Source organism: Akebia trifoliata, chromosome 4 (genome assembly GCF_017979445.1).
Source record: "Akebia trifoliata isolate Shusen 1 chromosome 4, ASM1797944v1, whole genome shotgun sequence".
Taxonomy (NCBI): domain Eukaryota; kingdom Viridiplantae; phylum Streptophyta; class Magnoliopsida; order Ranunculales; family Lardizabalaceae; genus Akebia; species Akebia trifoliata.
Window position 1 is genome coordinate 41750148 of NC_141378.1, and position 10097 is coordinate 41760244.

The following is a 10097-nucleotide window of genomic DNA, read 5'->3' on the forward strand; positions in this document are numbered from 1 at the left end:
TATTTAGTAGCAAATATAAATCTACTTTGATGGAGAAAGTAGATATAAAGGTCCTGTGTGGATACACCTCTCTGCGCAAGAGCGAAAACTCAATCTCTCCCCGTAAGAGCAAAAAAATCTCCGTGGAAGAACAGGTTTTTGGAGCTTCTCAATAAAGATAAAAAAATCTCTCTCCACAAGAGCAAAAACCTATCCAAACATTTGCTAGCTCCTCGTAGGAGCAGAAGTCATCAAGAAACTCTATCCAAACGCATAGAAACACTCTTTCACTAATAGAAGATGTGACCTTGAACAAAATGGAATAAAAACCAATATGATTCGTCCAACACTACGTGAAAATTGGCAAATTCAATAGAAAATTTTGATAGGCCAAGGCCCACAAATTTTAGAAATTGAATTTTGACGGTCAAGGACCGTCGAAATTCTTGATGTTCCCAGATTTGACGACTTAGAGCTGTCGGATTTCTCTCATCATTCATTAATTTGATAATGAAAAATTCGATGCCAATTCAACCTCTTGGACCATCAAATTTTATGAAATTTAACAGTCCAAAACTGTCAAATTTGGGCATTTTTCACTTTGTGCAACCAACCCCAAATCTTTGGAATAAGACTTTAAAGATGAATGGCTGAAACCCTTGTTTTCATAGATTAAGTTTGTTCTCATCCATTAAGCAAATGTGAATACTCTTTCACTAATGGAATATGTGACCCTGAACAAAATGGAATATAAGCGAATATGATTCATTTAGCCGACCCCAAATCTTTGGAATAAGACTTTAAAGATGAATGAGTGAAACCCTTGTTTTCATAGGTTAAGCACGTACCCATCCATTAAAGGAGCCAAAACATGCAAAATTTTCAAATTTTGTTCCTTGAGATGGATGTATTAAGTTTAGGAATAGGTGTAGATTAAAATCGGGAGCGATCCACCATATCAATAAACAGGATGATAGTAAAGGGGCAAATCAAATATTTTAGTGCATGTCTGTTTTTAGATAGAATTGATGGAGTTGGAGTGGGAATATCGTGAGTGTTACTCTTAAAATGGACTCTTAACTTTTGATTGTTTACTAGAAATTAAAGCATTATAAGACAAAATGCCAAATCAGTGATTGCAATGTGTCCTAGGTGGCACGTTCGTCACAGGTGGACTGATTGGTCTCATGTTGGACATCATGGAAAACAGCCTTGACACAAGGGTGGCATGGGATCGATTGAGCTATAGGACTGGTAACTCTTAGAAGTTCAAGATCTAAATAGGGGAATCCTCCAATTCATCATCGTCTATTACATGCCTAAAGTGGTTAAGGGTTTAAATTTGATGTGTTCCAACAGATCTAGACCTTTTGAACCATTGGTTTAGGTTCTTAACAATTGGTATTAGAGTCTGGTCTACATTTTGAGTTCAAGTCACGAAAAAGACTACCTGAGAGTGGTACGGGGTACGGAAAAATACTTAGAAAAAGTCTTGTGAAGTGTTTGAGGGCTATTGGCTATCGAAGAAAGAAAAAAACTCAGGAAAACCCCGAGAAATGCTCCGTCCAAGAGTGAAAGCCGTTGTGGACGTCAATTATGGAGTGTGCTTGTGGTGGTCTGTTACGTGCCTAAAGTGGTTAAGGGTTTAAATTTGGCGTGTTCCAACAAGTCAAGGCCTTTTGGACCATTGATTTAGGTTCTTAACATCGTCATTGTCAAAGCCTTAGCCTAAAAATTAGAATTGGCAAGGCCTACCAACTCATAAAACCATGTAATGGTGTTACAAGTTTGCTCTCAACTCATTTTCAGCCCTAATTAAGAGTAGGAATCCCATGGATTAATATTCAGGATTTGTGAAAAGAAATCATTCCATTCTATAAATACCGATTTTGCCTTTTATAAATTGGTATTACATCAAACTAATACCAAGGCCATTTACAATGCTTACAATAGATTTTGATCGTTTAAGAAAATAACTTATTTAACAAAATCACATTTTCTTCAATTTCTGTAAATGGTTTGGACTGTGTGCAATCTCCCTAAACAAGATCATATTGTTGCATGGTTTTATGTTTACACAAGAAGTCATTTTAATATATTCATTAAATAAATAATTTAGTGTCATTATGGCTACCGTTTAATAGTCAAACCTCATGTTTAATACTCCAAATATCGTAGATAGAACAATTAATTTAGAGAGCTGCTATCGCCACACCAACTTTTACTAATGCCACACCAATTCCTAATTGCCCACAATTGGTGTGGCATTAGTAAAAATTGGTTTGCCAATAGCAACTCTCTTAATTTAATCACTTTCATTCTTTTAATTGTCCAATACAATTATGTGTCAAATAAAATTAATATTGATTGAAATTAATTAATATGATAAAATATTTTGTTACAATGTGTAAATATCTGGTACATGATGTGTTAACATGTAAATGTGCAAAGATCATTTGGAGTGACTGGTGATGTTGATCAGAAAAGTAGTTTTTGATATATTTTCTTTGAATGAAATTTGACTTGTCATCCAGGTTTTTCAAGAAAAATAGATTTAAATTTGGGAAATCTTGGTTGGACTTTGTTTATCACTGTGATTCACACTGTATTGATGTGTTTCCCAGAGATACAAGTAAAAAATATCTATGATTATATGTGCACCTCCATGTCAAAAATGTGAGAATCGCAATAAATCCCAATGTCACCGGACATTACTCTTTAAATTGTATTTTCATTTCTCTCATCTAGGCTCTATTTTTTAAAGTCCTTAGTGATTATTGGGTGAAACAATAAATAAATAAAAATATTTATGCGCATATATATATATATATATGTTCAAAAAATTAGAGAGAGCTGTTATCAACACTCCAATTAAAATCTTTGAAAAAAAAAAACATTGTATACTTTTCAAAGATAGTGTAAACTTTGAGCGGGCATACATTTTAGGACAAATTGAATTCATTAGTAATCTAATAATATTATTTGTAAAGTTGATGTTTGAGTGACCTCAAGATTGACATCGATTCACACTTTGCTGATATGGAGTTGCACCTGGGTTGAGCTCGATGGTAAGATTGGGTGTGCTTCCCAGGTCTTGTCTTCGAATCCCTTGCTCACCATCTTGTGTGGTATTTAAATGGATTTGGGTTTGTCCCCTTAAAACTCGTGTGGGATTGGTCATGCAGGGGCCCCTAAGGGAGATTAGTCTATCACTCTTACTCGAGAGTGTTGATGGGATACTCCCACGGTTTAAAAAAAAAAAAAAAAAATGCTTTTTCACTCGTACCTCCTTAACAAGTATTTATGATTTCATACATCACGTCAGCAAATTGAGAATCAATATAAATCTTAAGGTCACTCCATCAAAAAGTGTTTGTTGTCCTATAAGATAATTTCGTATTCTAAATCCTTAAAGAGCAATTCCAATTTTTAATTCTCTCCTTTCTTTCTTATTTCTCTCAACAATTTGGATTCACTGTTTGTTGATACTGATAGGCCACTGATCTTAAAGTGAGTGACACATGGCATGCAAAGGAGTCTGGTTGTAACCTAACTCCCTTGATAACATAACATGCAATCACCTCATGGTTCATTCCCCTTTCCAAACCCTGCTCTCACGTGTGTCCACAGATATGACACCATTAGTTAGGTCAAAGGAAATGGAACGCACGTGACACTTGTGAATCTTTTTTTACATTGGAACTTATCCTAAATGGAATTCTTTTTTAATTTTTTTTAGTGGATAACTTCATTAACTACTATTATTCTAAAATCCTGAAAATATTGATAGTTTATAGTTAAAAAATAAAAATTATTTAAAAATAATATTAACTTTGTCCTGCAATAGTATAAGTTTCTTCATCTTAGCTGCCAAGTCCGGTCCGAGGTAGAAATAATGGATTGGGTATATATAAAAAAATTCGGAAATAAATCGCAAGCCCAGCCCATTTAAAGTCATTAAAAACTTGATCCTATTGAATTCAGGCCTAAATTTTAAACCCTAAATCCCAAACTCCTAAAGAAACATGAATTCCTCCAAATTCTTCAAAGAGACTAGGAAATTACATGTGTTATCATCTTGATTTTGATCATGTGAACGTAGTATTATAGATTACCCTTCAACTAGAATGTGGCATTTGCAAAGGCATAGTATATGAAGGGCTCATTTGTAATTTAAAATATTAATTAAAGGGTGGTTTGAATATTATATAGTTACGAGGATATATTTTAATCACAAACAACATTTTTTGTGACATACGATAGCAATTTTCTTTGTTTCTATCAAAATGACCCTGATCATATTAAGTTTAAATGTTAAGATGGGGGCTTTTTGGAAATCCAAATTTTGGTGTTGAACTACTTCTACTCTGCCTTCTCTCATTATACTAATAAATATAAGTGAATAATTTAAGGGTGATTTAGACATGCCCTTCCATGTCTTGGGGAATATTTCACACACCCCATGTTTTCAAATTGATGAGATCAAGGTTGGAGCACAAGTTTTCTTCTGGGTGCGGATGGGGGAGGAGCCAACTATAGTCAATTGTGTAAGGAATTAAGGATGAAGTGCTTAAAGATGACTAGTTTTGGAGAGAAAATTCAAGAGTTTTTCTTTTTTTGTTGTTGGAGATTTAAAAAAGGGTATTTAGGTCATTTTCATCAATCTACGATAAAAGACCTAAGTCAAAGGGACATTGAGATTAGTTTTTATTGGTCCATAAAACAAAGTTAAACTAAAAACAAGTATACATTTTACATTCTTAATTGTTAATCTTCTAGAGCTATGTTACCTAGTTCATTGGTTCGCTTAATTCTAATTCGGGTTTGTGGTTCGCCACACATTAATGAACCAGTTCGTAGGGGTAGACAAAGGTGAGGGTATTTAAAGGTTGAAGTGATGAGTAACGTAAAAAATAAATTGGAGATGACAAATTTTGAAAAAAAATATTAAAAAAATTCATTTATATGTTGAAAATGAGGGTATTTGGTCAGTTTTCATTGGTCTATTAATAAAAACCAAGGTCAAAGCGACCTACTACCAATTTGAAATTTTAGGGTATATTTCAAATATAATCTAACTTGAGGAGGGGGACGTAAAAAAATTTTAAAATAAAAGGAAATTCATTTATTTTGTTGTAATTCACAAACTTAGAGCGAACCTGTAGACATGAAATATTCGTTATGAACTTCAATTTTACATTGTTTGGAATTGCCACTGTCTTTTTTTTGAAATTGGGTGTGAATGGGTACCCGAAATATTATTGAAATTGATTTGTGTCATCGTAATGACTCTCATTTGTTGGAAAAGGCAAGGTCTACCTAATATCTAGGTAAGGAAGTCCGGTTAGAGGATGAGGAAGGTGTTAGACACCCCATCCTCTCCACCATAGGTTGTTACCTTGAAACTTAGCTATTCTTTTTTATAAAACTTAAGAAAATAAATGAAAATGTATGAGAATGCATGCTAGAAATGGAGTGTGCATTGAGTGAAATGTCCCCTTAGAAAAGAGGTTTGATTTCAATGTGACATTAGGGGCATCTTATAGAATAGGGTGACCCATATAACCACATTATTTTTATGAATATGAATATTGGTTTAGGTTTTTAGAGAGACTCCATAATGGATTTCCCTTAAGGCCACCACTTTGATGTATGTATGCAAGGCTAGAAATTTAGTGTTTCACCCCAACAAGAGGGTGACACATTTTTTCATCATTGTCATGTATATGTGAGTAGGTGCATTATGTACAATATGATGCATGAGATTAAGAAAAAGAGGGCTTCAACCCCCACCCTTTCGATCGAACCTTAGTCCAATCTATCGGAGGTGGGAGATGGTGTACATTAGATCCTAAAAGATTTCTAAAAAGAAAAATAAAGGGAGGGTTATAAGTAAAATATACAAACTTAAAAAATAAACCTAGACTACACCCATTTTGTCCCTTGAGGTTCTTGAATGTGCTTGAGTCTTGAGAGATGAACTTGAAAGTTGAATGCTTTGGTTGGGGTTAGATGGTTAGAGAGGATGGATGTTTTTTTTTGTTGAAGGTTGAGAGATGGGTGAGAACTCTTGAGTTGGAAGTTGGCTTGAGAAAGAGTTAGAGATATGAGTAGGGATTTTGGTAGAGATTGAGATTGAGAGATAGGGGTTTTAGAGCATGAATTGTTAATAACAAATGAAGGTATTTATAGAATTTTTGATAAACTTTTGGAGATAAAGTGGTCCAATCCTAAAAATAAAGATAATGGACATGAAGTTTAGGTTATTTATTTTGAATTTTTCATTTGTATGAGGATAAATATGACATTTGTGAAAAATCCAAAAAATATTATTTAATCTTTGATTTTTTTGGTAAATAGATATGAGAGAACAAAAAATACTTTTGGAATGGTGAATATGGGAGTGACATGTGTAAAGGTGAAGTGGTAAGTGAAAAATAGACATTGGTTCATTTGTAAATAATTCATAAAGTAAGGGGTGGATGTATGTTTTTAAAATGAACTAATGGGAAGGGTATTCTTGAATTTTCACAAGGGAGAGTTGACTCTCCAATTAGATTAAAGCATTGGGTATTAGGGGCTTATAAGAAATCAACATGTGTCATTCTTTGAGGGGGTGTGAGAGAATGGACTTAGTATTGGGCTTAGGTTATGGACTTTGGGATTTGAGAGTCGACTTGGTTTTGGACTTAGATAATGGACTTGATTTTGGGTTAGAATGTGGACTTTGGCTTGGGTTAGGTTGGGTTAAGAAGTGGATTTTGGTTATGGTATAGGTGATGTATTGGCTAATGGTTAATGGACTCGGGTTAGTTCATGAGAGTGGGTAAGCAATTAGAATAGATTAGGGACAAGGTTGAGCATGACATGATGCATATATGCATGAAGATGATGTCAAGTAGCAATACGGGTCCGTTGACAGACTTGAGTTTCAAATTGAAATCAATTTGAGAAAATTTTGATTTTCCTTAAAGGGTTCGTGCAAATTGGGGGCGTCTATAGAACCGTACCACGAACTGATTCTGTGGACATGTGATTTATTCATATTTGAATATATCAATCACTTTGGGGGGGTTCGGAGTCGCCACCATTCATTTTAGAAAAGGGTGTGAATGGTCACCCGGATTGCATTTTTTGAAAAATATGTCATTTTTGGCATTTTAGTGACTCTCGTACGGATATGGCTCATTTGATCCAATTTTTAATTCAAGGTAAGGGGTCCCATTTTATGAAGTAGGGAAGGTGTTAGACACCCTACTCCATCCACCGTTGGTGGTAACCTCGAATTCGATCTATTTTAAAATAAAAATAAAAAAGTTGGAAAAATCCAACATGTACCTTCGAAGATGAGGGATTTGGATATTGGTTCAAATCGTTAAGGGCACCCTTATTGAAAAATGGGCCCCTTTTATAATTCAAACCATTTGTGGTGTGTATGTGTAAGTGTAGAGAGGGGGGAAAGTAGAAGAGGGAAGTGGGGATGAGAGAATGAGAGTGATCATTGTCCAAAGCCTACCTTGTTTTTCTTGACCTTCTTTGACTTTCCTTGACTTGCTCGAGAGAGTTGAGAGTTGAGAGAAAATTAAGAGTTGAGTATTGAGGGTTAAGAGTTGAGAGTTGAAAGTAATGAGGTGAGTGGAGAGTAGAGAATTTTTTAAATGAAACTTTTTTCAAATTTTCATTAAATAGTGAGAGTTGAGAATGATGGGGGGTTTTATAGAGTTTGATGGTTATTTTTAGGGGTAATATGGGGTGAAATGTTAGGAGAATAGAGAATGGCATGGGTTTTGAAGGTAGGGGGATATGAAATTTAGAGTTAGGATGAGGGTAATTGTGTAATGAAGGTAATTGGGTGATTTTTGACCCAAATGATTTGGATCCTACCAAATCCATTTGGGTGGAGTATTTGGTGAGGTGAGATGATAGGTGTTTAAGAGGGTGGTTGTGATTAAGTGGTGTTTGGTTTAAGAGAATGGAGGTTGTAGGAGGGTGGTTGAGAGGGCAAGGAAGATGGTGACATGTGACAAGATGTATAGAGGTTAGGGGTTTAGATTTAGTTGATGGGAGAGAATAAGTATTTGATTTGAGATGGGGGGTATAGGTTTAGGTTGTAGAGATGAATTTGTAGGTAGTAATAATAGTAGATTATGGGAAGGTGATGGTTGGTTAGTAGGGAGTGATGATAGTAGGTTAGGGGGGGTGTCGGTTGATAAGATTTTTTTAGAGAAAAAGTAATGGGGTAGTTAATTTTTTAGAGAAAGGAGATGGGAGTTGGTGGTTTGATGAGGGAAGTGAGATGGGGTGATGACATGTGTCATTTTTTAATGAAAAAATGATGATTGATTTGATGTGGGTGGTGGTTTGTGGGTTAGGGTTATGGGTTGGGTATGTGGGTTTAGGCTTAGTAGTGTTGGGCTTGGGTTTTTGGGTTTTAGGAATTGGTTAGGGTCATTTTAGATTGGATTTTTTATGGTGGGTAGGTTTTAGGGTTTAGGCAAAATGGGGTTGACCTTAGGTTAAGGGAGGAGAAGTGAGAGATTGATTTAGGAGAGTTGAAGGTTTATGGGCCTCAGGTGAATTTAAGGTATTTTTTATTCGGGATGAGAACGGTGAAGGTTATGGGAGGTGATGGGTATCCCAAGTCTCATTTTGCATTTATTTATCCTTTTAGGGATTTCAAAGATCATTGGATTGATCAAAACGCCATGTGTTGACAAATCGGGCTTGTTAGGCTTGTTGGTGAATTTATCAAAAAATCGAGTATTTTCGCTTTGAAAGCGGAGCGGTGAAGGTTGGAAATGTGTAAGGTAAGTCAAGTCCTTTTGGTGGGCCCATTAGACCACTAAGAGTGCGTTTGGAACAGGTGTGTGAAGGCAAAAATCAGTCAAACCCATTTTGTTTTTTTTGAACTAGAGTGTTTGGAATGGTTCACAACTCCTTTTAGTTGTCGATTGGTTAAGAAAAATCAGTCGAATCCCTCGACTAGCAACACTTCAACGAGCCTCCGCACGCTTTCGCAAAAACAGAGTAGATGTTCATCTTCTTACTTGCCTCAACCTTCTAAAGATACCAATCGAACGGTCATAGTTGAAGTAGGAGGAAAGACCAACAAGAGCAATAAATGAAAAAGAGAGAGGGAGAGGTCTTACAGGGCAGCCTTGATTGTTAGCTTGATTTTACAAGCTGTTCATGCCCTTCCCTCGTCTCTTCTCTTCTTCTTCTGCTTGAGGTGTGAAGAAATAAAAGGACACATAAAGACAATGGGAACCACTCGTTTTATGTGGATGGGATTAAAAATGACATTATTAGAGTGGGCCCCATATGATTATAACTTATTTGTAACCAAGTCTGCCAAAGTTGAGAGCTACCCTGCCTACTACACCTTTCTATTATCCACTATTTATTATCTTTATTATCATTATTATTGTTAGTGCAATAATTTTATAACACACAACCCCCTAAGTGAGGCAAATGAACTCAATTATGTAATGAGGTGTGTGTTAGAGGGGGCATCATATTGTCATGATCCTTATTGTTATTATTATTAAAATTTAGATTTTTATTTTTTATTTTTTTTATTTTAGTAAAATCTCTTGTGAAATGAAAAATATTGGTCACCCCTTAAAATGCAAGATGAGATCAACCCTTAGACTTCATTGACCCAATCTAGGAGGAGGGAGAGAAGTTGTAATGATTTTATGACACACAACCACCCTAACTGAGGCAAATGAACTCGATTATATAATGAGGCGTGTGTCAAAGGGGGCGTCATATTATCATGATCCTTATTGTTATTATTATTAAAATTTAGATTTTTTTTTTTTGTATTTTAGTAAAATCTCATGTGAAATGAAAAATATTAGCCACCCCTTAAAATGTAAGATGAGATCGACCCCTTGACTTCATTGACCCAATCTGAGGAGGAGGGAGAGTAGTTGTAGGCGTGCCTTCAGAAAAAAGAGAATAAAATTTGTCTTTATTTTATTTTATTACTTTGAGCCACTATTAGAGTTTCATAGTGTGTCAATATAACTTCCCTTTCTTAAGATTTTTAAAGTATTTTACCCTTACAAAAAGAAAATTGAATTTTTATTTTTATTTTTTAATGTTAAATTTTA